The sequence below is a fragment of the Microcaecilia unicolor genome, chromosome 1, assembly GCF_901765095.1.
Source record: "Microcaecilia unicolor chromosome 1, aMicUni1.1, whole genome shotgun sequence".
Classification (NCBI taxonomy): domain Eukaryota; kingdom Metazoa; phylum Chordata; class Amphibia; order Gymnophiona; family Siphonopidae; genus Microcaecilia; species Microcaecilia unicolor.
This window is the reverse complement of record NC_044031.1, coordinates 455,771,054-455,794,278: the sequence shown is the minus strand read 5'-3', so window position 1 is coordinate 455,794,278 and position 23,225 is coordinate 455,771,054. Positions and strand designations below refer to the sequence as shown.

Genomic DNA, 23,225 nt, shown 5'->3' with positions numbered 1-23,225 from the left:
TGAGTCCAATGTTGGGACTTCTCGATGTTGTGTTGGCGCACTCAATGTTGATGCAGGTTCCGTGTCAAGCACTGAAATCCCTGCCATGCACGATGCAGATGACAAAGCACAACAACAAAAAAACTTTTCACGCTGGATTCTGTGGGCTTTAAAGGTACTTGCTTCCATAGATAGGCAGAGGTTACATTAAATGTCTTGGTGCTCTGGACCTAAGCACTGAACACACCAATTATGGGGGTCTGTGCGTGAAATAGACCTAGTTCACTGAGAACACTTCTTAAAGCCACTAGGCACCCTCGCTGACACGGCGGAGAAAACGGTTGACGCTAGGTCAAAGGGCTATATGGAATGGGGAGCTCCAGTAGTCACTGCAGCCTAGAAATAAAAAAGGGCTGAAAATTGAAAATTAATTGAAAATTTGTATAATTTGAACAACTTAATACTGAAAAAAGAAAAATATGAAGAAAAATGTCCCGAAAAGAGATGGCACCAAAGAGAAATTTTGATACAACGATTTAAAAAAACCCTCTGAACTCTGTGCAAAATGATAGACTACTGGTTCTGCGGTCGAGCGTTGGACACAAAGGCACCCTCATGTGAGTAGTAGGGGCACTGCCTCAAAGATTTAAAGTAACAGTGCACTTAGCAGTGTCCACACAGGGCTTCCATGATGATGTCACCCACATGTGAGAATATCATGCCAGATTGTCCTTGGAGAAATAATTATTCGTCCATGAATAGTCATACTTGTTTTAATGATGGGATATGTTACTATGTTAATTGTTTTTATAATTTTATGTATGTGATTTGCAATCCGCCTAGTTATAAGTGGAATAGAAATGCTACATAAATTATCTGGCTATGTACTATACTAAAAATATATGCATATCTTTAATAACATGCATTTTGAGGGTGGGCACTCACAAGGACAGAGTCTGGGTGAAGCATGACCAGGGTGCATACTTAAGTGGTTAATTTACAGAATACTATAAATTATGCATATAGCTCCCAAATCTAAGCACCTTTACATCAGCTCTTTGGCTGGTGTAAATGCTTGCACCTAACCACATATGTGCTTATATATGTACTATGCTGATATTCTATAAAATACATGCCTTCTTTATAGAACAGGCTCCACATAGGCATATAATTAAAGAGATATATAATAAATAATATAAATATCTTTAAAAAAAGAAACAAGAAAGATTAGACCACAAATTAGAGGGGATTCCATTATAGTAAAGCCTCAGAGAGTAGGCAAAAGAAAACAAGTATAGGAATTAGCTGCTAAATCTCAGGCATATGGTATATCCTCCCGTACATTTTAGGTAACACCACCTGTAGCCAATACTTGATGTACAGCTCTGAATGAAAGTAAGTAGTTGTGAAGGTTCAAACAAAAAAAAAATGTTTCTCTCAATTGCATTGTGTATGTACATGGAAACTGCAGCAAATGTTCACACCCAGGGTGAGGACCTCCTGCTGCATGGTAAGAAACTGCTTCCTCTGAGTTATCTTACTTACATCAGGATAAATGCATAATTTAGAACCAAGAAATTTCAAATTCTGATTCCCAAAAAAATAAATGCATGACAATCTAACTTGCACAACAACAAAGGATACCACTAGCGTAGATCTTCTGGTGACGTGGAGGGGCATAATCGAACGGGGCCAGCCATCTATATGGGTGGCCATCTCTAAGGCCGGCCCCGTAAAGCGGCATACCTGACCATATTATCGAAACAAGATGGCCGGCTATCTTTCGTTTCGATAATACGGTCGGGGCCGGCCAAATCTCAACATTTGGGCTGGTGTTAGAGATGGCCGGCGTTAGACATTGCCACCATTGGTTTCCCGCCGATAATGGAAACTAATGGCGGCATCTCAAACCCGGCCAAATCCAAGCCATTTGGTCATGGGAGGAGCCAGCATTTATAGTGCAGTGGTCCCCCTCACATGCCAGGACACCAACCGGGCACCCTAGGGGGCACTGCAGTGGACTTCACAAATTGCTCCCAGGTGCATAGCTCCCTTACCCTTGTGTGCTGAGTCCCCCAAAACCCCCCAAACCCAATACCCACAACTGTGCAACACTACCATAGCCCTTATGGGTGAAGGGGGGCACTATCATCATCTTTATAGTTTCTAGTCTACCCCACCAGTTGAGCCTTAAAGGGGACCACTTTTGAGTTAATGTTTCAGTGATTTTAATTATATTATCAGAATTATATTTAATAGTATCTTCAATAGTGGGGCCGAAAAGAACTCCCAGGTACTTAATTTGATTTTCATTCCATTGAAAATTATATTGTTTAATAACATGTTTCAAATGTACACAGTTTATAGGCAGAAGTTCAGTTTTTGTGGTATTTAATTTATAACCAGATATTTCAGCAAATTTAGAGATTAAACACAGGATGTGAGGTATTGAGGAAGGAGAAGTGAATAATAGAACATCGTCCGCGTATGCTGCTAATTTAATATTTTGTTGACCAATTTTAGCACCGTGTATAAGGGGATGTTGACGAATAGCTGTTAGTAATGGTTCTAGAGCTAAATTAAATAATAATGGTGACAATGGGCAACCCTGTCTAGTGCCTCTTGTTGGACTGAAAGGTTTAGAGATTACATCATTTATTTGAATATATGTAGTTGGGGAAGTATACAAGACTTTTATTATATTAATTGATTCATCAGATAAACCATACCATTTCAGTACTTTGAACAGATATGGCCATTCTACACGATCAAAAGCTTTTTCAGCATCAAGTACTATTGCAACCAAAGGATCTGAGGTTTCTTGACCATGTATTAATATATTAGAGAAAATTCTTGTGTTATCTGAAGAGGATCTCCCATTCATAAAACCAGTTTGATCTGGGTGAATGAGTTTGGGTAAAAAATGTTGTATTCTCTCTACAAGAATTTTGGCAAATATTTTGGCATCTAAGTTTATTAAAGATAATGGCCTATAATTTTGCACTAAACTGGGATCCTTATTAGGTTTCAGTGATACTATAATATTGGCTTCAGTGAAAGAGCCCTTGATGTTACCAGTTTCTATCATGTAGTTGAAATAATCACATAAAATTGGGGATAATATGGATTTGAACGCTGCAAAAAATTCAATCGGTAATCCGTCTGGTCCAGGTGCCTTTTTTATCGCCATGCTTTGAATAGCAAGATTAATCTCATTAACTGTGATCTTTTTTGAGAACATCTCATTATCTTCTTCTGAAACAGTGGGATGATCTAATTTTTCTAAGAAATCATAATTTAATGACTCAGCATCAATGTCTGAGGTATATAAATCTTTGTAGAAAGATTGGAATCTATTTGCTATGTTTATATTATTTGTTAAGGGGACTTTGTTCTCATCTTTGATTAAAGAGATGGTGTTTTTCTCTTTACGGGCTTTCAAATAATTGGCTAGAAGATCTCCAGCTTTATTGCCTTCATAGTAATATAATGCATTGTTTTTGAAAATATCCTTGCTAGCTTTAGTTCCTAATAGAGTATTATATTTGAGTTTGGATGCTTTAAGTTTTTCTAGTGTAAATAAATTGCTAGTATCACTTATATGTGCTAGTTCTAAAGATTTTATTGTATTTTCTAATTCCAATATTTCTTTGTTTAATTCTTTATTTTTAGAGGCTGTAAATGTTATTATTTTCCCTCTGATAAATGCCTTAAAAGCATCCCAAAAATTATACCAAGAGGTATGACTTGGCAAGTTAAAGCTAAGATATTCACGCATCGCATTAGAGATATTTTCTATAAAACTAGGATTAGTTAACAGTGTGGAAATTAAATCTCCATCGAGGATTATATATTGATGTTTGGGTTATGTTGAGCTGTAGTGTAATATGTGCGTGATCAGATAATAAAATATTACCAATATCAGTTTTAAGGATGTCAGGAATCAAAGATGTCGATATTAAAAAGTAATCTATCCTGGAGTATGAATTATGGGGATTTGAATAAAAGGTATAATCCTGTTCTGTCATGTGTGTTGCTCTCCATATATCACAAAGTTTAAATTGTGTTATTAAATCAAGAAGATTTTGTGTTGCTTTGGGTGGTTTATAATTATATTTAGATTTTCTATCAATAGAGGAATTTAATATGAGATTAAAGTCACCCCCTATAATATAAGGTGTGTCACCTACAGCTGCTAACATATCTGCTAGAGATAGAAAAAATTCAGGTGAATCTAAAGTTGGTGCGTAAATATTAACTAACGATATTATTTTGTTGCATATTTTTATATTAATGTTAGTCCATCTGCCCATGTTATCATTTTTATGGGAGAGTATAGTGAATGATACATACCTGTAGCAGGTGTTCTCCGAGGACAGCAGGCTGATTGTTCTCACGACTGGGTGACGTCCGCGGCAGCCCCCACCAACCGGAAGCAGCTTCGCGGGCGGTCCGCACGCAGGGCACGCCCACCGCGCATGCGCGGCCGTCTTCCCGCCCGTGCGCGACCGTTCCCGCCAGTTGAATGACAAGCAAAAAGATGAAAACGCAACTCCAAAGGGGAGGAGGGAGGGTAAGTGAGAACAATCAGCCTGCTGTCCTCGGAGAACACCTGCTACAGGTATGTATCATTCACTTTCTCCGAGGACAAGCAGGCTGCTTGTTCTCACGACTGGGGTATCCCTAGCTCTCAGGCTCACTCAAAACAAGAACCCAGGTCAATTGAACCTCGCAACGGCCAGGATACAACAGAAATTGACCTACAAAGAACAACTAACTGAGAGTGCAACCTGACCAGAATAAATGCGGGTCCTGGAGGTTGGATTTACACCCCAAACAGATTCTGCAGCACCGACTGCCCGAACCGACTGTCGCGTCGGGTATCCTGCTGGAGGCAGTAATGTGATGTGAATGTGTAGACGGATGACCACGTCGCAGCCTTGCAGATCTCTTCAATAGTGGCTGACTTCAAGTGGGCCACTGACGCTGCCATGGCTCTAACACTATGCGCCGTGACATGACCCTCAAGAGCCAGCCCAGCCTGGGCGTAAGTGAAGGAAATGCAATCTGCTAGCCAATTGGAGATGGTGCGTTTCCCGACAGCGACCCCTAGCCTGTTAGGGTCGAAAGAAACAAACAATTGGGCGGACTGTCTGTGGGGCTGTGTCCGCTCCAAGTAGAAGGCCAATGCTCTCTTGCAGTCCAATGTGTGCAACTGACGTTCAGCAGGGCGGGTATGCGGCCTGGGAAAGAATGTTGGCAAGACAATTGACTGGTTAAGATGGAACTCCGACACCACCTTCGGCAGGAACTTTGGGTGGGTGCGAAGCACTACTCTGTTATGATGAAATTTGGTATATGGAGCATGAGCTACCAGGGCTTGAAGCTCACTAACCCTACGAGCTGAAGTAACTGCCACCAAGAAAATGACCTTCCAGGTCAAGTACTTCAGATGGCAGGTATTCAGTGGCTCAAAAGGAGGTTTCATCAGCTGGGTGAGGACGACGTTGAGATCCCATGACACTGTAGGAGGCTTGATAGGGGGCTTTGACAAAAGCAAGCCTCTCATGAATCGAACGACTAAAGGCTCTCCAGAGATGGCTTTACCTTCCACACGATAATGGTAAGCACTAATCGCACTAAGGTGATTCCTTACTGAGTTGGTCTTGAGGCCAGACTCTGATAAGTGCAGAAGGTATTCAAGCAGGTTCTGTGCAGGGCAAGAACGAGGTTCTAGGGCCTTGCTCTCACACCAAACGACAAACCTCCTCCACTTGAAAAAGTAACTCTTTTTAGTGGAATCCTTCCTAGAGGCAAGCAAGACACGGGAGACACCCTCAGACAGACCCAACACAGTGAAGTCTACGCCCTCAACATCCAGGCCGTGAGAGCCAGGGACTGAAGGTTGGGGTGCAGCAACGCTTCGTCGTTCTGCGAAATGAGAGTCGGAAAACACTCCAATCTCCACGGTTCTTCTGAGGACAACCCCAGAAGAAGAGGGAACCAGATCTGACGGGGCCAAAAGGGCGCTATCAGAATCATGGTGCCGTGGTCTTGCTTGAGCTTCAGTAAGGTCTTCCCCACCAAAGGTATGGGAGGATAAGCGTACAGGAGGCCGGTCCCCCAATGGAGGAGAAAGGCATCCGACGCTAGCCTGCCGTGTGCCTGAAGTCTGGAACAGAACAGAGGCAGCTTGTGGTTGGTCTGAGAGGCGAAAAGGTCCACCGAGGGGGTGCCCCACTCTCGGAACATCTTGCGTACCACTCTGGAATGAAGCGACCACTCGTGCGGTTGCATGACTCTGCTCAGTCTGTCGGCCAGACTGTTGTTTACGCCTGCCAGGTATGTGGCTTGGAGAAGCATGCCGAACCGGCAGGCCCAACTCCACATCCCGACGGCTTCCTGACACAGGGGGCGAGATCCGGTGCCCCCCTGCTTGTTGGTGTAATACATTGCAACCTGATTGTCTGTCCGAATTTGAATAATTTGGCAGGACAGCCGATCTCTGAAAGCCTTCAGTGTGTTCCAGATCGCTCGGAGCTCCAGGAGGTTGATCTGCAGATCCTTTTCCTGGAGGGACCACAGACCCTGGGTGTGAAGCCCATCGACATGAGCTCCCCACCCCAGGCGAGATGCATCCGTCGTCAGCACTTTCGTGTGCTGCGGAATTTGGAATGGACGTCCCAGGGTCAAATTGGTCCGGATGGTCCACCAGAGCAGTGAAGTGCGGCAGCTGGTGGAGAGGCGGATGACATCTTCTAGATTCCCGGTGGCCTGAAACCACTGGGAAGCTAGGGTCCATTGAGCAGATCTCATGTGAAGACGAGCCATGGGAGTCACATGAACTGTGGAGGCCATATGACCCAGAAGTCTCAACATCTGCCGAGCTGTGACCTGCTGAGATGCTCTGGTCTGCGAAGCCAGGGACAGGAGGTTGTTGGCCCTCGCTTCGGGAAGGAAGGCCCGAGCCGTCTGGGTATTCAGCAGAGCTCCTATGAATTCCAGAGACTCTGTTGGCTGGAGATGGGACTTTGGGTAATTTATCACAAACCCCAGCAGCTCCAGAAGTTGAATAGTGCACTGCATAGACCGGAGGGCTCCTGCCTCCGAGGTGCTCTTGACCAGCCAATCGTCGAGATATGGGAACACGTGCACTCCCAGCTTGCGTAGGTACGCCGCTACCACCACGAGACACTTTGTAAACACTCGTGGGGCAGAGGCAAGGCCAAAGGGCAGCACACAATATTGAAAGTGCCGTGCGCCCAGGCGGAATCTGAGATACTGTCTGTGAGCTGGCAGTATCGGGATGTGAGTGTATGCGTCCTTTAAATCCAGGGAACATAGCCAATCGTTTTTCTGAATCATTGGAAGAAGGGTGCCCAAGGAAAGCATCCTGAACTTTTCTTTGACCAGGAATTTGTTCAGGCCTCTCAGGTCTAGGATGGGACGCATCCCCCCTGTTTTCTTTTCCACAAGGAAGTACCTGGAATAGAATCCCTGCCCTTCTTGCCCGGGTGGTACGGGCTCGACCGCACTGGCACTGAGAAGGGCGGATAGTTCCTCTGCAAGTACCTGCTTGTGATGGGAGCTGAAGGATTGAGCTCCCGGAGGACAATTTGGTGGCAGGGAGGCCAAATTCAGGGCGTATCCGCACCGCACTATTTGGAGAACACACTGGTCGAAGGTTATGAGAGGCCACCTTTGGTGAAAAAATTTTTACCTCCTTCCGACCGGCAGATCGTCCGGTACGGACATTTTGAGGGCGGCTATGTTCCCGTGGATCCAGTCAAAAGCCCGTCCCCGGCTTTTGCTGTGGAGGCGCAGGGGGCTGCTTAGGCGCACGCTGTTGACGAGAACGAGCGCGCTGGGGCTGTCCCTGTGCCTGACGAGGCCTTCGGGCCGGCTGGGTGTACCTACGCTTTGCAAAAGAATAGGGCACAGCCTGCCGGGCCCGGGAAAAACGTCCACCTGCTGAGGTGGATGCTGAAGGCGCCCGGTGGGAGAGCTTGTCGAGGGCGGTTTCCCGCTGATGCAGTTGGTCCACCAGCTGCTCGACCTTCTCACCAAAATATTATCCCCCCGGCAAGGGACGTCGGCCAGTCTCTGCTGGGTGCGGTTGTCCAGGTCAGAGGCACGCAGCCATGAGAGCCTGCGCATCACTATACCTTGGGCCGCAGCACGAGATGCCACGTCACAGGTGTCATAGATACCCCTGGACAGGAACTTTCTGCACGCCTTCAGCTGCCTGACCACCTCCTGATAAGGCCTGGACTGCTCCGGCGGGAGCTTGTCGACCAGGTCCACCAGTTGCTTCACATTGTTCCGCATGTGGATGCTCGTATAGAGCTGGTATGACTGGATGCGGGTCACGAGCATGGAGGATTGATAGGCCTTCCTCCCAAATGAGTCCAGAGTACGAGACTCCCGCCCCGGGGGCGCCAAGGCGGTATCCCTCGAACTCCGTGCCCTCTTGAGAGCAGAATCCACGACCGCCGAGTCATGGGGCAATTGGGGCCGCATTAACTCTGGGTCCGAGTGGATTCTGTACTGGGACTCTGCTTTCTTGGGAATGATGGGATTAGATAGCGGTCTCATCCAGTTCCGAAGCAGTGTCTCCTTGAGGACATTGTGCAACGGCACCGTGGAGGACTCTCTAGGTGGTGATGGATAGTCGAGGACCTCGAGCATCTCAGCCCTCGGCTCATCCACAGAGACCACGGGGAAGGGAATGCAAATAGACATATCCCATACAAAGGAGGCAAAAGAGAGGCTCTCAGGAGGCGAGAGCTTCCTCTCTGGTGAAGGCGTGGGGTCCGAGGGAAGACCCGCAGACTCCTCTGAGGAGAAATATCTGGGGTCCTCCTCTTCCCCCCACGAGGCCTCTTCCTCGGTATCGGACATAAGCTCATGTAGCTGAGTCCTTAACCGGGCCTGGCTCGACGTCGAGGCACCGAGGCCTCGGTGTCATCGAGCGGTGGACTCCCGTGCCGGCGGGGACGAAGCTCCCTCCATCGACGTCGATGGGGACTCCACCTGCGTGGCGGTCGAGACCGGCGCCGCAAGCGGCGGCGGTGTCGACGGCCTCGGCACCGGGCTAGAGCTCGCCGGCGCCGCAGTCAACGGCGCCGAGGGCGCAAGCACCCCCGGCGCATCAGCCCTTCCAGGATCCCAGGAATGATGGCTCGGAGGCACTCGTCCAGGCCCGCTGCCGGGAAAGACGGGGGGGCCGGTTGAGGTGTCAGTGCCGGAAGCTGCTCAGGTCCAGGAGACTGCACCGAAGTGCTGGGACCCTGACGCGTCGGTAGCTCCACAACCGAAGGGGATCTCTCCTCCCGACGTGGACGCTTCGGCGTCGACTCCTCAGCGGTACCGAGCACCGAAGGCAACCGATGACGGTGCTTTTTGGATTTCTTACGGTGCCCATCATCGGTGCCAGGTGGAATAGAGGAGGAGGAGGTCGATCCCCCTCGGTCCCGAGGAACCGGGTCAGACAGGGTTCGGTCCCGAGGGCCATGGGCCGAGGGAGTGACCGGGGCCGATTGCCCACGCGGCCTCTCACCCCTACCCTCACCGGAGGACCGGCGGGCCGACGGGACCTGTGCTCCTGGGGTCGATGCCATTGGTGCCGATTTCTCGGGCCTCGATACCGGTACCGAAGAACCGGCCGTCGATACCGATGCCGTCGAGGTCGACGTCGAGGGGCCGGCGCAAGTTCCAAAAAGACGGTCCCGAAGAACTTGCCTCGCAACTTGAGTCCGTTTCCAGAGACCAAGACACAGTGAACACGACTTGATATTGTGCTCCGGCCCGAGGCACTGGAGGCACCAAGCGTGGGTGTCGGTCTGCGAGATAGGCCGGCCGCACCGACCACACTTCTTAAATCCACTCGGGACCTTCGAGGACATCGACGGAAAAATCGCGTCGGCGAAGTTAAAGTCGTCGATGGTGGCGGTAAATCACACCTCGAAAAATAATCGACCGCGCGGCCACAAGGCCGCAACGTGACGCCCCCGCTAGAAACGAGGGAAAAATAAAGCGCGTGCTCTCTTTTTTTTTTTTTTGAAGAAAAGAAAACTGGAGCGCGCGGCAACAGAAACAAAATAAACGAAAAATAAACAAATTCGCGACGAACGCGATTGGTTTTCCGGGGCTGACGAAGAGAGAGCGGCAACAGCACGACTCTCTCCAGGCGCGGAAAAGAAAGGACTGGCGGGAACGGTCGCGCACGTGCGGGAAGACGGCCGCGCATGCGCGGTGGGCGTGCCCTGCGTGCGGACCGCCCGCGAAGCTTCTTCCGGTTGGTGGGGGCTGCCGTGGACGTCACCCAGTCGTGAAAACAAGCAGCCTGCTTGTCCTCGGAGAACACTAAATCCTTATGTTTTTTTTTATTAAAATCATGACACCATTTTTGTTCCCAATTGCTGATGAAAAGATAGGAGGAAGGAAATTTTTTATGGAAATCTTATTAGCTTCAGTATCTGATAGGTGGGTTTCTTGTAGCATAATTATGTCAGGGTTTAATTTGGTGATATAGTTCAGGATTTTTTTTTCTTAATAGGATTTTTTAGACCCTTTACATTAAAAGAGATTATTTTAATTACCATAGAAATTATTTATGTAATATTCTTGACGACGTAGCCTGATGTAAACTCCTTGAGTTGTAAAGAAAGAGCGAGCAATATTTGATAATTGTGAGATAAAATAGTCTGAACATGTAATGATGCTAATCTTGTGCAAAAATAACAAGAATATAAGCACAAGTGTAATGAAAAAGGATGATAAGCACATATTAAGGTGAGAGAAAGAATGTTACACCTATGAGACTCCCACCATTTGAAAAAGAGCATATTAATATGTAAAATAGTAATATTGGCTGTAAATATGTCTTTTAATCATATCTGATATCAGAGATTGTAGATAGGTCTACAATCTAGCCTGCCCCAATATGACTGCCCTACTCTGCTGTTAAGGATGAATTAGGCAGTAAAATACCATTTAGCTGATCAGTACTGTATTTGTGTCTTATTGATAAAGTGTCATTAGCTCTGTATGTGATCTTAACAGCAAGAGTCATGTTAAACAAGAAGGCAAGTTGGTAAGAGATAACATCTAGCTCAGATGATTAGCAAACAATTCTAGTTCCATTCATATGGAGACAGAGCAGAAAAAGGATCTTAAATAATAGTTTTGTACTTGCTGTTGCATTGTAAATCATCTGAGTTAATCTCATTAAAGTTCTTTCGCTGAGGCTTAATAGCAATCTAGAGAGTGCAATAGAAAGTTAAACCACGTCTTTGAAGTTGTAATTGTTTTTGACTCAATTAGCAAAATCTTATATTTTAACAATTCACAGATAAGTTTGCACTCTATGTCATTTACTCAGCACAGAGAGAGGGAAAACTCCATTACCCATGCTGTTAAATTTGGTGAGATCTGTGATTTTAATAGCAATAGTGTGATTTTTAGATCTAATATGGCAGCGCGGGAAAAAAAAGAAGCTGCCTAATGGCTGACTGTATAACACCACAAGCACTGCCCTCAAAGTGTAATTAAACCGCAAAAATAACATTCTAATATAACATTACCTAGATCACATCTGATCTTAGACGAGCCCTAGGTTTGTTTTTGTATTGCAAACATCTTAATAATACACAGTGTAGTCCCAGTTTTCCATATAACACATTGTTGAATTTGATAGGCGCTGCAGTGCTAGAAAACAGCTCGTTAGAAAAGATTTATAATATTATAAGCATTGCTATCAGAGGAAAGTGATTTTGACATCATAACACTTGTTCCTAATAACATGTAATATTCTCTGGCATGAGCACAAGCGCATGTTATTCAGGTTTAATGAGCACTGTATCTGTGTTAATATTAATATGAGTATGCTACCCTAAGCAATAGCGCAGGAAGAAATACCAAAAAAAAAATTATGATCTAAATAACACCATAAACTCTGTTAACAGGGTTTAAGTGAAACATTAAAGACAGCATATTAATACAGCATTACCTTATTCTCATCTAATTAGAAACATAGCATGTGCTTGTTTAGTATTGTGATCATTTAAATAAAGCGTAGTACAGTCTCAGTTCTTCAGATATCATGGCGATAGGTTTAACAATCGCTGCTGTGCTAGAGAGCAGCGTGGTAGCAAAATGTTATACTATTATGTACACAGCAACCAGAAAATATGATTTTGGCAGCATAGAAGACTGTCCCTAATAGCGTGTATTCTTCACTGGCAAGGACATAAACACTAGACTATTCGGTTTTGGTGAGCGCTTTAGATGTGTTAATATTTGTATGAATTCATGCTTCTTCAAAGAATAGCGCGGGAAAAGAGAGAAGAAGAGTGCTGCCATGTTGTGGACTGCATAGTCCTGCTTGCACTGCCATCTTAGATTGTTAAGTTAAAATAAACAATAAACCTGACATTACAACTTTTAAGCTTATGATAAATACATTTGACTTACAAATATATCGTCACTGAGTTGTGATTATATGTAAATTTGTTTCCAAGAACCATGTAAGCAACCTCAAAGAAAATTTAAACAGCAATGCTGTTCTATTAAGTATAGTAGTAGACAATTCTAACTACAAATAAATGAAGGCAGAGCGGAGATAGAGTTGTTAGATAACAACTTGTCAGGATACTCATCCAGGTAATTAGCCAGGTCTTCAGCTTCTTTGTGTTACTCTCAAAGTGAAAGATTTAGTTTGAAACCTGACTCCAAGAAAAAGTAAATCTTGTAAACATCTTTAACAGGAGCTCTATTCATTTAAACTGATCTGAAGTGTGAGAAAAACAACTGGCCCAGGGCTCTGACTCTGTTCACATGTAAGCAGGGGAGAAGGATTGAAACTTGATTAACAATTTATCAAGATGCATCAATCTTGCTTGGGGATATTTCATCCAGGAAATTGGCCAGATCTTCAGCTTCTGTGAAATCCTTGGTTTTGTTATTGATCCTGACTCTCATACGTGCAGGATAAAAAATGACAAATCTAGCATTTAACTCTTTCAGCTTGGGACGAAAGGCCAAGAGGGATTTTTCTTGCTTGATGGCGTTCTTGCTGAGGTCTGGAAGGAAATGCAAGGTCGATCCTTCATATTTTATAGGAGCTTTGAGTTTTGCTTGTTGCATTATCTCAGATACTTGATTATATCTGAGAACTTTGAGCACTACTTGCCTCGGGTATCTGTCATGAGGGCTCCGGTAAGTCGGCACTCTATGTGCTCTTTCAATTTCAAAGTCTTTAATGAATTTTATATTTAGTATTTCAGGTATGAATTTTTCCAGGAACGAAGACATATTAGAACCTTCAATTGTTTCAGGTAAACCAAGTATACGAATATTATTTCGTCTTGCTCTGTTATTACCATCTTCCAGTTCACGTTCTAATAGTGTCACATTTGTGACTGCTTTCCATGTGGGTGCTCTCCTTGCCCTCTGGTGGCCAGAACTGGTGGCTGCTATGGACTGTTTTCTGCTGTCTTCCATGTTCCAGACTTCAGTGAGTCCGGTCCGGATTTTCCAGGTTGCCAGCCTTGCTCTGCTGGGTTGTTCTGGAACAGCACCCTTACTTGGCTGGTGATTTACTGCAGCTGTGGGTCAGCTGCTGAGGGGCTTATTAGCTTCTGTGAGCCTTGCTTGCCTTGCCTTGGTATCAAAGGTCATCCATGAGTTCCTGGTGGTTTGTTGGAGTTCCTCTGAAAGTTTCCTTTGTGTTGGACCCTGCCTGTTCCTGGACTTTGACTTTGCTTGCTTCCTGTGCCTGTGACCCTTGGCCTGGACCTGGACTTTGCTTTCTGCCTGCCTATAGACTCTGGTTAGTTTATGGATTATCCGTGTTTGCTGACGGCCCCTTTGACCTTGCTGTGCTACTGGATAATGTTTATTGTCTACTATTAAAGCCTCTTCTAGTTATATTCTGTGGTTCCTGCCTGTTGTGTTCAGCACTGCTTTCTGCTTGGGTGATTTGCCTGCCGCTGCTGCTCCTCGACAGTGGCCCAAGGGTTCACAAACCTAGTTCCTGCTTTGAGAACGTGACAGAATACCAAGGCCATGAGCCCGGCGAAATCATCCTTCCAGCAGGGTTTCCTGCCCATGACTTTTTCCTCTGTTTGCAATCCGGGTCACAGCCCGGGTGCCGCACCTAGTTTGGATTTTGATCTTGACCCAGTTTCTGATCTTAATAGTTTTATCACGCTTCATGATTACCGGGAACAACTTCTCTTTGATCCAGCCTTAAGGAATACCCCTGAAGCTGCAGCGGAGAGACAGCGTGTCTGGGGGCTTGGGTTGTCTGCAAACCCAGTCTCTGCTATTGATCCTGCTACCATGCTCTTTGCATACCGCTGTAGACTTCTCTTGGATCCAGCCCTGCGGGATACTCCTGAAGCTGACGCTGAAAGAAGGCGTTGTGAAACTCCGAAGCTCAGGGCTTATCAGCAGTTTGTGTGGAGCAGTTTGAGTTCCAGTTCCAACCAAGATACGGACTCTAAGCCGAGTTTCAGCTCCAGCCAAGCTGCTGAGTCCAAGCCAAGTTCCAGCTCCAGCCAACCTGCTGAGTCCACGCTGAGTTCCAGCCAAGTGCTTGAGCCTGCTCTGAGTCCCTGCCCAGAGTCTGAGTCTGCTCTGAGATCCTGCCAAGCGCCGGAGGCTGCTCTGATTTCCAGTCAAACGTCTGAGCCTGTGCTGGGTTCCAGCCAAGTGCCTGAGTCTGCTCTGGGTTTCCTCCCAGTGTCTGAGGCTGTTTTGAGTTCCAGCCCAGAGGATGCTGAGTCTGCTCCGAGTTCGAGCTCCAGCCAAGAACCTGAAGCCAGTCCGAGGTTCAGTCTTGCTTCCAGTCCGAATTCCAGTCCAGCTACCCATGGTCATGTTTTGAAACTCCTCCCCCGGTTTCACCACTGTTACCCCTGGAGACCGGAATCTCCCCGGGAGAGTGGGGGGGCCTTGAGGAGGGGGTACTGCTTTCCATGTGGGTGCTCTCCTTGCCCTCTGGTGGCCAGAACTGGTGGCTGCTATGGACTGTTTTCTGCTGTCTTCCATGTTCCAGACTTCAGTGAGTCCGGTCCGGATTTTCCAGGTTGCCAGCCTTGCTCTGCTGGGTTGTTCAAAAACAGCACCCTTACTTGGCTGGTGATTTACTGCAGCTGTGGGTCAGCTGCTGAGGAGCTTATTAGCTTCTGTGAGCCTTGCTTGCCTTGGTATCAAAGGTCATCCATGAGTTCCTGGTGGTTTGTTGGAGTTCCTCTGAAAGTTTCCTTTGTGTTGGACCCTGCCTGTTCCTGGACTTTGACTTTACTTGCTTCCTGTGCCTGTGACCCTTGGCCTGGACCTGGACTTTGCTTTCTGCCTGCCTATAGACTCTGGTTAGTTTATGGATTACCCGTGTTTGCTGCCGGCCCCTTTGACCTTGCTGTGCTACTGGATAATGTTTACTGTCTACTATTAAAGCCTCTTCTAGTTATATTCTGTGGTTCCTGCCTGTTGTGTTCAGCACTGCTTTCTGCTTGGGTGATTTGCCTGCCGCTGCCGCTCCTCGACAGTGGCTCAAGGGTTCACAAACCTAGTTCCTGCTTTGAGAACGTGACATATAGTGATTCTCTTGTATTGATGCTGAAGTGTTTTGATGTTCTCTTCAGCTGCTTTAGCTTTGTTTTCAAGGATTTTGACTCTATTGTTGAATCTCAATAATTCCAATTTAAGGGTGGAAACATCCTCTTTAATTTCTGTGACATCGCCTTTGGTTTCACACATGAGTTCTTTTAAGCAGCGTATTTCTTCCAGTATAGCTGCTGCATTTTCATCAGAATCAATGGCGGTATTCTTTTGTGGAGATGCAAGCTCTGTTCTGTTCCTTTTACCTGCTTTATTTGAAGTCATCTTTTATAATCACACTATCGTGTTGATTATTGTACAGTATTGTACAGAATAAGAAAGAAAAAATAGAGTTCCTTTTTCTTGAGTTATAATGACTTAGGTGGGAGCTCGGTTAACACACGTCCTTCTCACATGGTGCTCAGCAGCGCCCCCTAATAGATTTACAGTTAACGTTCTTTATAGATGGAAAATCTAGCAGCAATCTTTTCCTACTTCTTGAGTGAGGTCTACTGTTTGAAAAAAATAATAGTCAACTTACTGTTTCAGCATTTAGCCCAAACAAACTTTTATAAACTAGAGAAGTAAGTTTTAAAAAAGATACGGCTATTGATCTTAAGCCAATGCAAATCATTTAACAGTGGAGAAACCAGCATACCTCCCAACACAAAATATCAGATGGGCAGAAGTAATCTAGATGAGGCAATAAAACAGTTTGAGCAATAGTTCTAAAATGCATAGGGCTCAGTGTTGATCTTATAGACCTCAAACAACGCAGTGTAAAGAAAAACTTCTTAACCAAGCCACTTATCTGATAATCAAATTTTAACTTAGAATCTAATATTATTCCTACTACCTTAGATTTTTCTTCAAATTTAAGAATGGCTCCTGAAGGCATAACTATATCTACAGTTGAAATGTAGAAAAAATATTAAAACTTAAGAAAATGTCCAAATATCCTAACTAAGGAAAACTAAGAGGGAACAGAGCCCCCCCCCCAAAAAAAAATGCAACAAAGTATTTTGAAAACGTTTATTTACCCCAGCTGGGATACACATCAGATAAGCTCCATGGAAAATAAACTTAAGAGGTCCTGTTTGATAAGGGGAACCACTGCACAACTTTGTAGATTCTAATGAAACTTCTAGAAAGCTCTCAGCAAGAGAAGCTTTTTATTCCCACAGGGGATCCTGTCAGTCTGCATCAGTCTGCATCACCCAGATCAGAGAACTTGCCATTCTGCTTGCCCACAGAGAAAAAAAGGTTTTATCAAAATTATTCCTTAAGGGAATAACTTAAAGACTGGCCAGAGGGGTTTGATGTCAACAGGTAGTTTTTACCCACAGATGATGCACAAATTTACAAAATGAAAATAAATGTGTCCTTTCACTTTGAAAATTGTTTAAGAAAAAAGAAGTATACCTGCTTATATGTGAGAGTACTTCTAAGAATGGATGTATTCTCAAATGCTTCCCTGTTGCTGTAGTGAAAGTACATATATAGCAGTGAGCAATTTTCTAAAAGCACATTTTCACAGGTACAAACAGTACTTTTACTAATGGAAATGGCTTTCAAAATTGCCCTCTAAACACACATGTGGTGCCAATATTAAGGCCTTATCTCTCATTTCTTAAAGTACTGTTCAACCATTAAGAGTCTAATACAGATCTTTTTCTGCTTTCTAGTTTCTAAGGGGCCCTTCTACTAAGGCACGTAGGCACCTTCGCGTGTACAACGCGCATCAAATTAGAACTACTGCCCGGCTACCGCGTGCCCTGGGCAGTAATTCTAATTTGATGCGCGTTGTACACGCGTAGGTGCACAAAATGCACAGCAGAAAATAGAATTTTCTACCACGTGATGCTAACCGGGTGGTAATTGGCAGTGTAAGAACGCTCACAATTACCACCTGGTTAACGCATGAGAACTTACCGCTAAGTCAATGGGTGGCGGTATGGTCTCAGTCCGCACATCCATTTTTGGCCAAAAAAAAAGGTCTTTTTTGCAGGCATGCTGAAAAATGGACCTGTGTGCGTCCAATACACACGCCTACACTAGTACAGGCCATTTTTTGGACACCTTAATATAAGGGCCCCTAAGTTTTCACTTATTGATATGCAATTATATGGTTTTCAAAAAGTGAAGATACTTACCTGTACCAGGTATTCTCCCATTACTGTTACACGGATCTTATATTCCACAAATACCATATGCTGGATCGTTGTGGATAACAATAAAAAAAAAAGAAGATTGGCAAAACAAACCAGGAAACTACAAGAACTATAATGAACAGTCTAACAGCATAATACCCTATATAATAAAAAGCACCTCCAACGTTCTGAAGCTGACTGCGTGGACAAAAACCTTGAGGCATTCGTGCGCTTCCTGGTACATGAGCATCGACACTAACGAACCACGAGAAAGCAACACGATCCACAGGAATCGCACTCGCTCTCATAGCCCCGCCCTCGGAGAACAGCTAACGCGACGTCAAGAGAAGGAAACAAACACAGGAATCGCACTCGCTCTCATAGCCCTGCCCTCGGACCCCAGCTGATCTGAACAGCCAGCTGGCTAACTTCCTCGCGCCCTGTTCCGCCCTCCCGCCGTGTCCCGCCACTCCCCCCCAAATCACCACCATTCCCTCACTCCACGTTGCCACTGCTACTGCCCCGCGCATCCTACGGCGTGCAGCTAGGATCCCCAGCTTGGCGCTCACATCTCCCTCTAGGCAGCGCAGCGCCATACAGCACGCCAACGCTAGCCCACCTGCACAGGAACGCGCACGCAAACGCCAGCCCGCCCACCCAGGACTGCGAAACAAACTCTAGCCCGCCCCGAAAAAATAAAAAAAACCCCAAATAAACCGCCAGATCGCCGGCCCAGTCAAAAGCGGCAGCCGGAAACCCCCCCCCCCCCCCCCAAAACAGCTGGTAGAAACAGCTCAAGCAGAATGTGAAGAAGTAACTGGTGGCTGCAGCTGTAGAAAATCACAGAAGCAGGAAGAAGTTCTGGCCACAAATGTATTCTCCTCCCAAGAGAATCCAGCCAAATCTAAAGCACTCCTCCTTACTAATCACCCACGCACACACACTCATGCAACATCTAACCCCCCCCCCCCCCATCATTCTGACACAGGAACAAAAAAAGTGACATCCTGCCAGAAAACCTCCCTGTCTCACACGTACACACACGATCTCTCTCCACACACACAATTACTCGCCACCCCGCACGCCAACAATTGTCCCCCCTCCAAACACTCACACACAGATACCGCTACCCTCTCCACCCCCCCCCCACATCATACACAAACTCTGCCACCCTCCCCACCACCCCCCACATCATACACAAACTCTCCAAGGGACAAACACCATCTTTCTCTCTGACACAGACACACATTCCTTCCACGCCCCCCCCCCCCCCCCGAAACATCATACACACACTGTGCATAGGCGCCCGGTATAGCCAGAAGTGCAGCAAGGGCGGGTGCAGCTCGTGAACATCTCCCCCCCCTCCCCCCGACTAGTACGGTGCCGCTCTCCCCCTCCGCTCCTGTCACGTCGTCTTTCAACGAGGCTTCCTGTTCCCGTAGCAGCAGCAGCAATGATGTAAGCGCCGTTGCTTTCAGCCTGCCCCGGAAGCACTCTCTGAACAGCTTCCCGCGTAGGAGGGACGCTGTCCAGAGAAGGCTTCCGGGGCAGGCTGAAAGCAACGGCGCTTACATCATTGCTGCTGCTGCTGCTACGGGAACAGGAAGCCTCGTCGAAAGACGACGTGACAGGAGCGGAGGGGGAGAGCGGCACCATACTAGTCGGGGGGACGGGGGGGGGGGGGGGGGGGGTAAAGATCGGGACCGCACTAGTCCGGGGGGGGGGGGGGGAGGGGAAGCGATGCCAGACAGACCGACCAAAGGGAAAGGGGGGTGGAGAGAGGAGGATGTGAGATGCCACATCTAAGGAGAAGAGGGAGGAAGGAAAGCAATGGCAGGGTATGGGAATGGGAAAAGGAGGTGTGGAGAAAGGAGTAAGAGTGATGGAAGCAAGAAGGGGAGGGAAGAGAAAGGTGGGATGCGTGAGGGAGAGGAGAGATGCATGAGGACGCTGGAGGAGAGAGAGAGAAAGTGGAAAAGTGCAGGGGAGAGCCAGAGAGAGATGGGGAGAGAAAAAGGGGACATGGAAGAGAGCAGGGGAAAGCCAGGGACATGGAAAAGAGCAGGGAAGAGCCAGAGAGAGATGGGGAGAGAAAGAGGGGCCATGGAAAAGAGCAGGGGAGAGCCAGAGAGAAGATGCTGGATGGAAGAGGGGTACAGAGAGAGAGAGATTAGTGGAAAGAGGGGACATGGGCAGGAGAGAGAAGCTGCTGGGGAGAAACTGGGGGAGACCCTAGCTGTCAGACGGAGAAATGCTGAATGAAAGGAGGGAGAAAGAGGGAAAAGCTGGAAGGAGGGGGCAGAAAGAGGGAAGACAATGGACGTAAGGGTAGGGAGGGAAAGAGGAAAGACACTGGAAGGATGGGGATAGAGAGGACATGCTGAATGGAAAAGGGTCAAGAGAGAGAGAACTGTTTAGAAGGAAGGAGATATAGAGGGAGACAATGGATGGAAGGAGAGGGAGACAATAGACGGAAGGATTGGGAGAGGGTAATGGGTAGAAGGATGGCGAGAGAAAGAGGGATGACACTGGATGGAAGGGTAGGAGAGAAAGAGGGAAGGTGCTGGACATGGATGGAGGGCAGGGAAGAGGAGAAATCTGGACATGGATGGAGTGGAGGGCAGGGAACAGAGGAGAAATGTTGGACAAGGATGGAGGGTAGGAAAGACAAAGGAAGTACATGCACATGGATGGAGGGGAGGGGAGAAATGCTGGATATGGATGGAGGGGAAATTGCTGAATTTAAGGGCTGGATCGGAACACTTTGAAGGCAGATGCTGAAACTGGAGAAAGGATAGGGACAGGGCTACAGATGGTAGACAGTACGCATAAAGACACACAAGGACGCATAAGGACACAGGAGGATGGTGGACATGGTGAGAGAAAAAATATCAAATGGAAAGAAGACACTGGGACCAAAGTGAATAGAAAAACTAAATGATCAGACAACAAAGGTAAAAAAAAGTATTTTATTCAGAATTTATTAACTGGAATGTGTCAGCTTTTGGAAATGTGCATCTGTGATATTTTGCATGTAAGTTTCAATTTTTCTAGTATTGCTGCATGCTGAGTCTGACTTCTTGAGGTAACTTTCCAGTTTTGCCTTCATATCTGTTGTGTCGTGTGTTTTTCATGTGTAATCAAGGTGCAGTATTCTACTAGTGTGTAGTATTTACAGCCCTTTTTGGGTTTTTTTTGTTTCACTAGGTTTTAGAGCCCGGTGTAATTACAGTGCTGCCTTTCCACGCATAAGGTTGTAGCTCGTCCTGTCCTTGGAATTAGTGCTGTTATGGTTTGCTAAGGTTATGAGTGTGTTTTTGCACAAGTTTGTGTATAGTGTTTTGCAGTGGAGAAATTGTATATTGGCCTTACTGAGGTGGCACCAAAACATCAGAAAGGGTTTTAGAGCCTAAATCACGACACACTACCTCTTGAAGGAGCTACATATAGTCGTTAATAAAAGGAGCTCATTGTGAACACTATCCACCCTAAAAGGGTGTTTTGTGGCTCTACATGAGAATTGTGATATTATGATCCCTTGTTTCATATTGTTGACGGTCTGCATTTTCCATATGGGTGGTATATTGGTGTATTAGGGTCTGCCTAGTGTTATGGTACAGTAAGGTTCTGAGTATGTTTTTGCACAAATTTGTGCATAGTGTTTTACAGTTGAGCGATTGTGGTTAGTATATGCTTTGAGCAACCACTTTATTCTTTGACATATGATACATATCTAATATCTAAATTTAATAAAAGGTATTGTGACTTTTATTTTTAGTTATTTATTTTTTCTGTGTGTTATCAGACAATTATGGATTTAAGCTCCACCCCTGGCTCCACCCCTAACCCCGCCCCCTTTAGCCTCCCCAAACAGTTGGGCCACCGACCGCCTATGACACTGTGCCATAGAGAAACAGCATCTCTCACTCACACCCTCCCCTCCCACCCCCCTTAATACACGAACTGTAACATGGAAAATCAAGATCTCTCTCTCTCACTAACACACACACACACACACACATTCCCCCCAACTACCACCACAACATCATACACAAACTCTGCCATGGTGAATAACGATCTCTGTTTCTCACTCACACCCACACACTCCGCCCCCCCCCCCCAATAAATACACAAGCTCTAACATGCAGAATCAGCATCTCTCACTCACTCCCACAACCAACACAAAGAAAAAAAACAGAAAAACAACAAAACAAATATTACACATAATACAACAAAGTAAATTATTCATTAGCATGACAACACATTTCTCCTAACAATCCCTTTCAAAACATTAATTGCAGGAAGCCAATACCTTGCTAGCGCTCGTTTCATTGGTTTCAGAAACGGGCCTTTTTTCCTAGTAACTCTATAAAGCCATAAACTCAGCAGCCTAATTATCAACAGCTATAGATTTAGAAAACAGGAAATACAAATTTCTAATGGTAAAGAATTCCACATTAATGCTGCTTGATATTGAACAGAAGAATTCAAGCTCCTTTTTGACTTTATCTGACTCACAGAAGGAAAGTGCAACATAAATTGGTTTCAAGTTCTACCTGCAACAGTATTATGTAACAGAATAGCCAGATTACAAAGATATAGCGGTGCCATTCCATACATGGCCTTAAAAATTATTGGGCACAATTTAAATTGCACTCTAGCCAATTAGGACAGCAGGCCATTAATTCTCACATGTGGGTGACATCATCCATGTCAACTGGTGCGGAATGCTTTAATTGCGTAGTATAGCTTTAAGCACACGAGGCAGTGTCCTGAGTGCCTTCCAACCCGCCGCTAGAGCCCGGTACCATCAGTACAGCAGAATAGCTATTAGCATAGGAGAGAACTCCAAAGGGAGGTAGGAGGGTATGTGAGAATTAATGGCCTGCTGTCCCCAGAGAATACCTGCTTCAGGTAAGTATCTTCAGTTTTCTGAGGACAAGTAGGCCATGTTATTCTCATATGTGGGAATCCCTAGCTACCAGGCTCACCAAAAACAGTAGTAAGACAACTGGAACTCGCTATAGCGAGTTCAAAATACGTATTAATCTAAAACTATATACATACTGTGTGACAGTGCAGCCAGGAAAAGAACAAAAAGGGCCTAAGAGAGTGGAGTTGGATTCTAGACCCCAAACAAATTCTGCAGAACTGTCTGTGCAAACCGATTGTCGCATTGGGCACCTTGCACAAGGCAATAGTGAGATATGAATATGTGGACTGAAGACCATGTTGCAGCCGTGGAAATTTCTTCAATGGAGGTTAAGTGGGCTACCGGCTCTAACATTAGGAGACTTGATATGACCCTCAAGTCAGACCGGCTTGGGCATAAGTGAATGAAATGCTATCTTCCAGCCAACTAGAAATGGTGCATTTCCTGATGGCGACCCCCATCCTGTTGGGATTAAAAGAAACAAAAAGCTGGGTAGACTGTCTGTGGGGCCTAGTATGCTGCAGATAAAAGGCCAATGCTTGCTTGCAGTCCAAGGT

The 23,225-nt window shown here is 45.9% G+C and overlaps 1 protein-coding gene and 1 long non-coding RNA gene across 3 annotated transcripts in view; one reads left to right on the top strand and one right to left on the bottom strand.

Moving 5' to 3' along the window:
• Positions 1-23,225, bottom strand: part of SMCHD1 (structural maintenance of chromosomes flexible hinge domain containing 1) — a 735,404-nt gene that overhangs the window by 145,315 nt on the left and 566,864 nt on the right. The window lies entirely within an intron of this gene.
• On the top strand, positions 2,925-4,757 carry LOC115476586. The gene is made up of 3 exons (XR_003943204.1): positions 2,925-3,009; positions 3,393-3,397; positions 4,748-4,757. It is a non-coding gene; the product is annotated as an uncharacterized LOC115476586 (long non-coding RNA).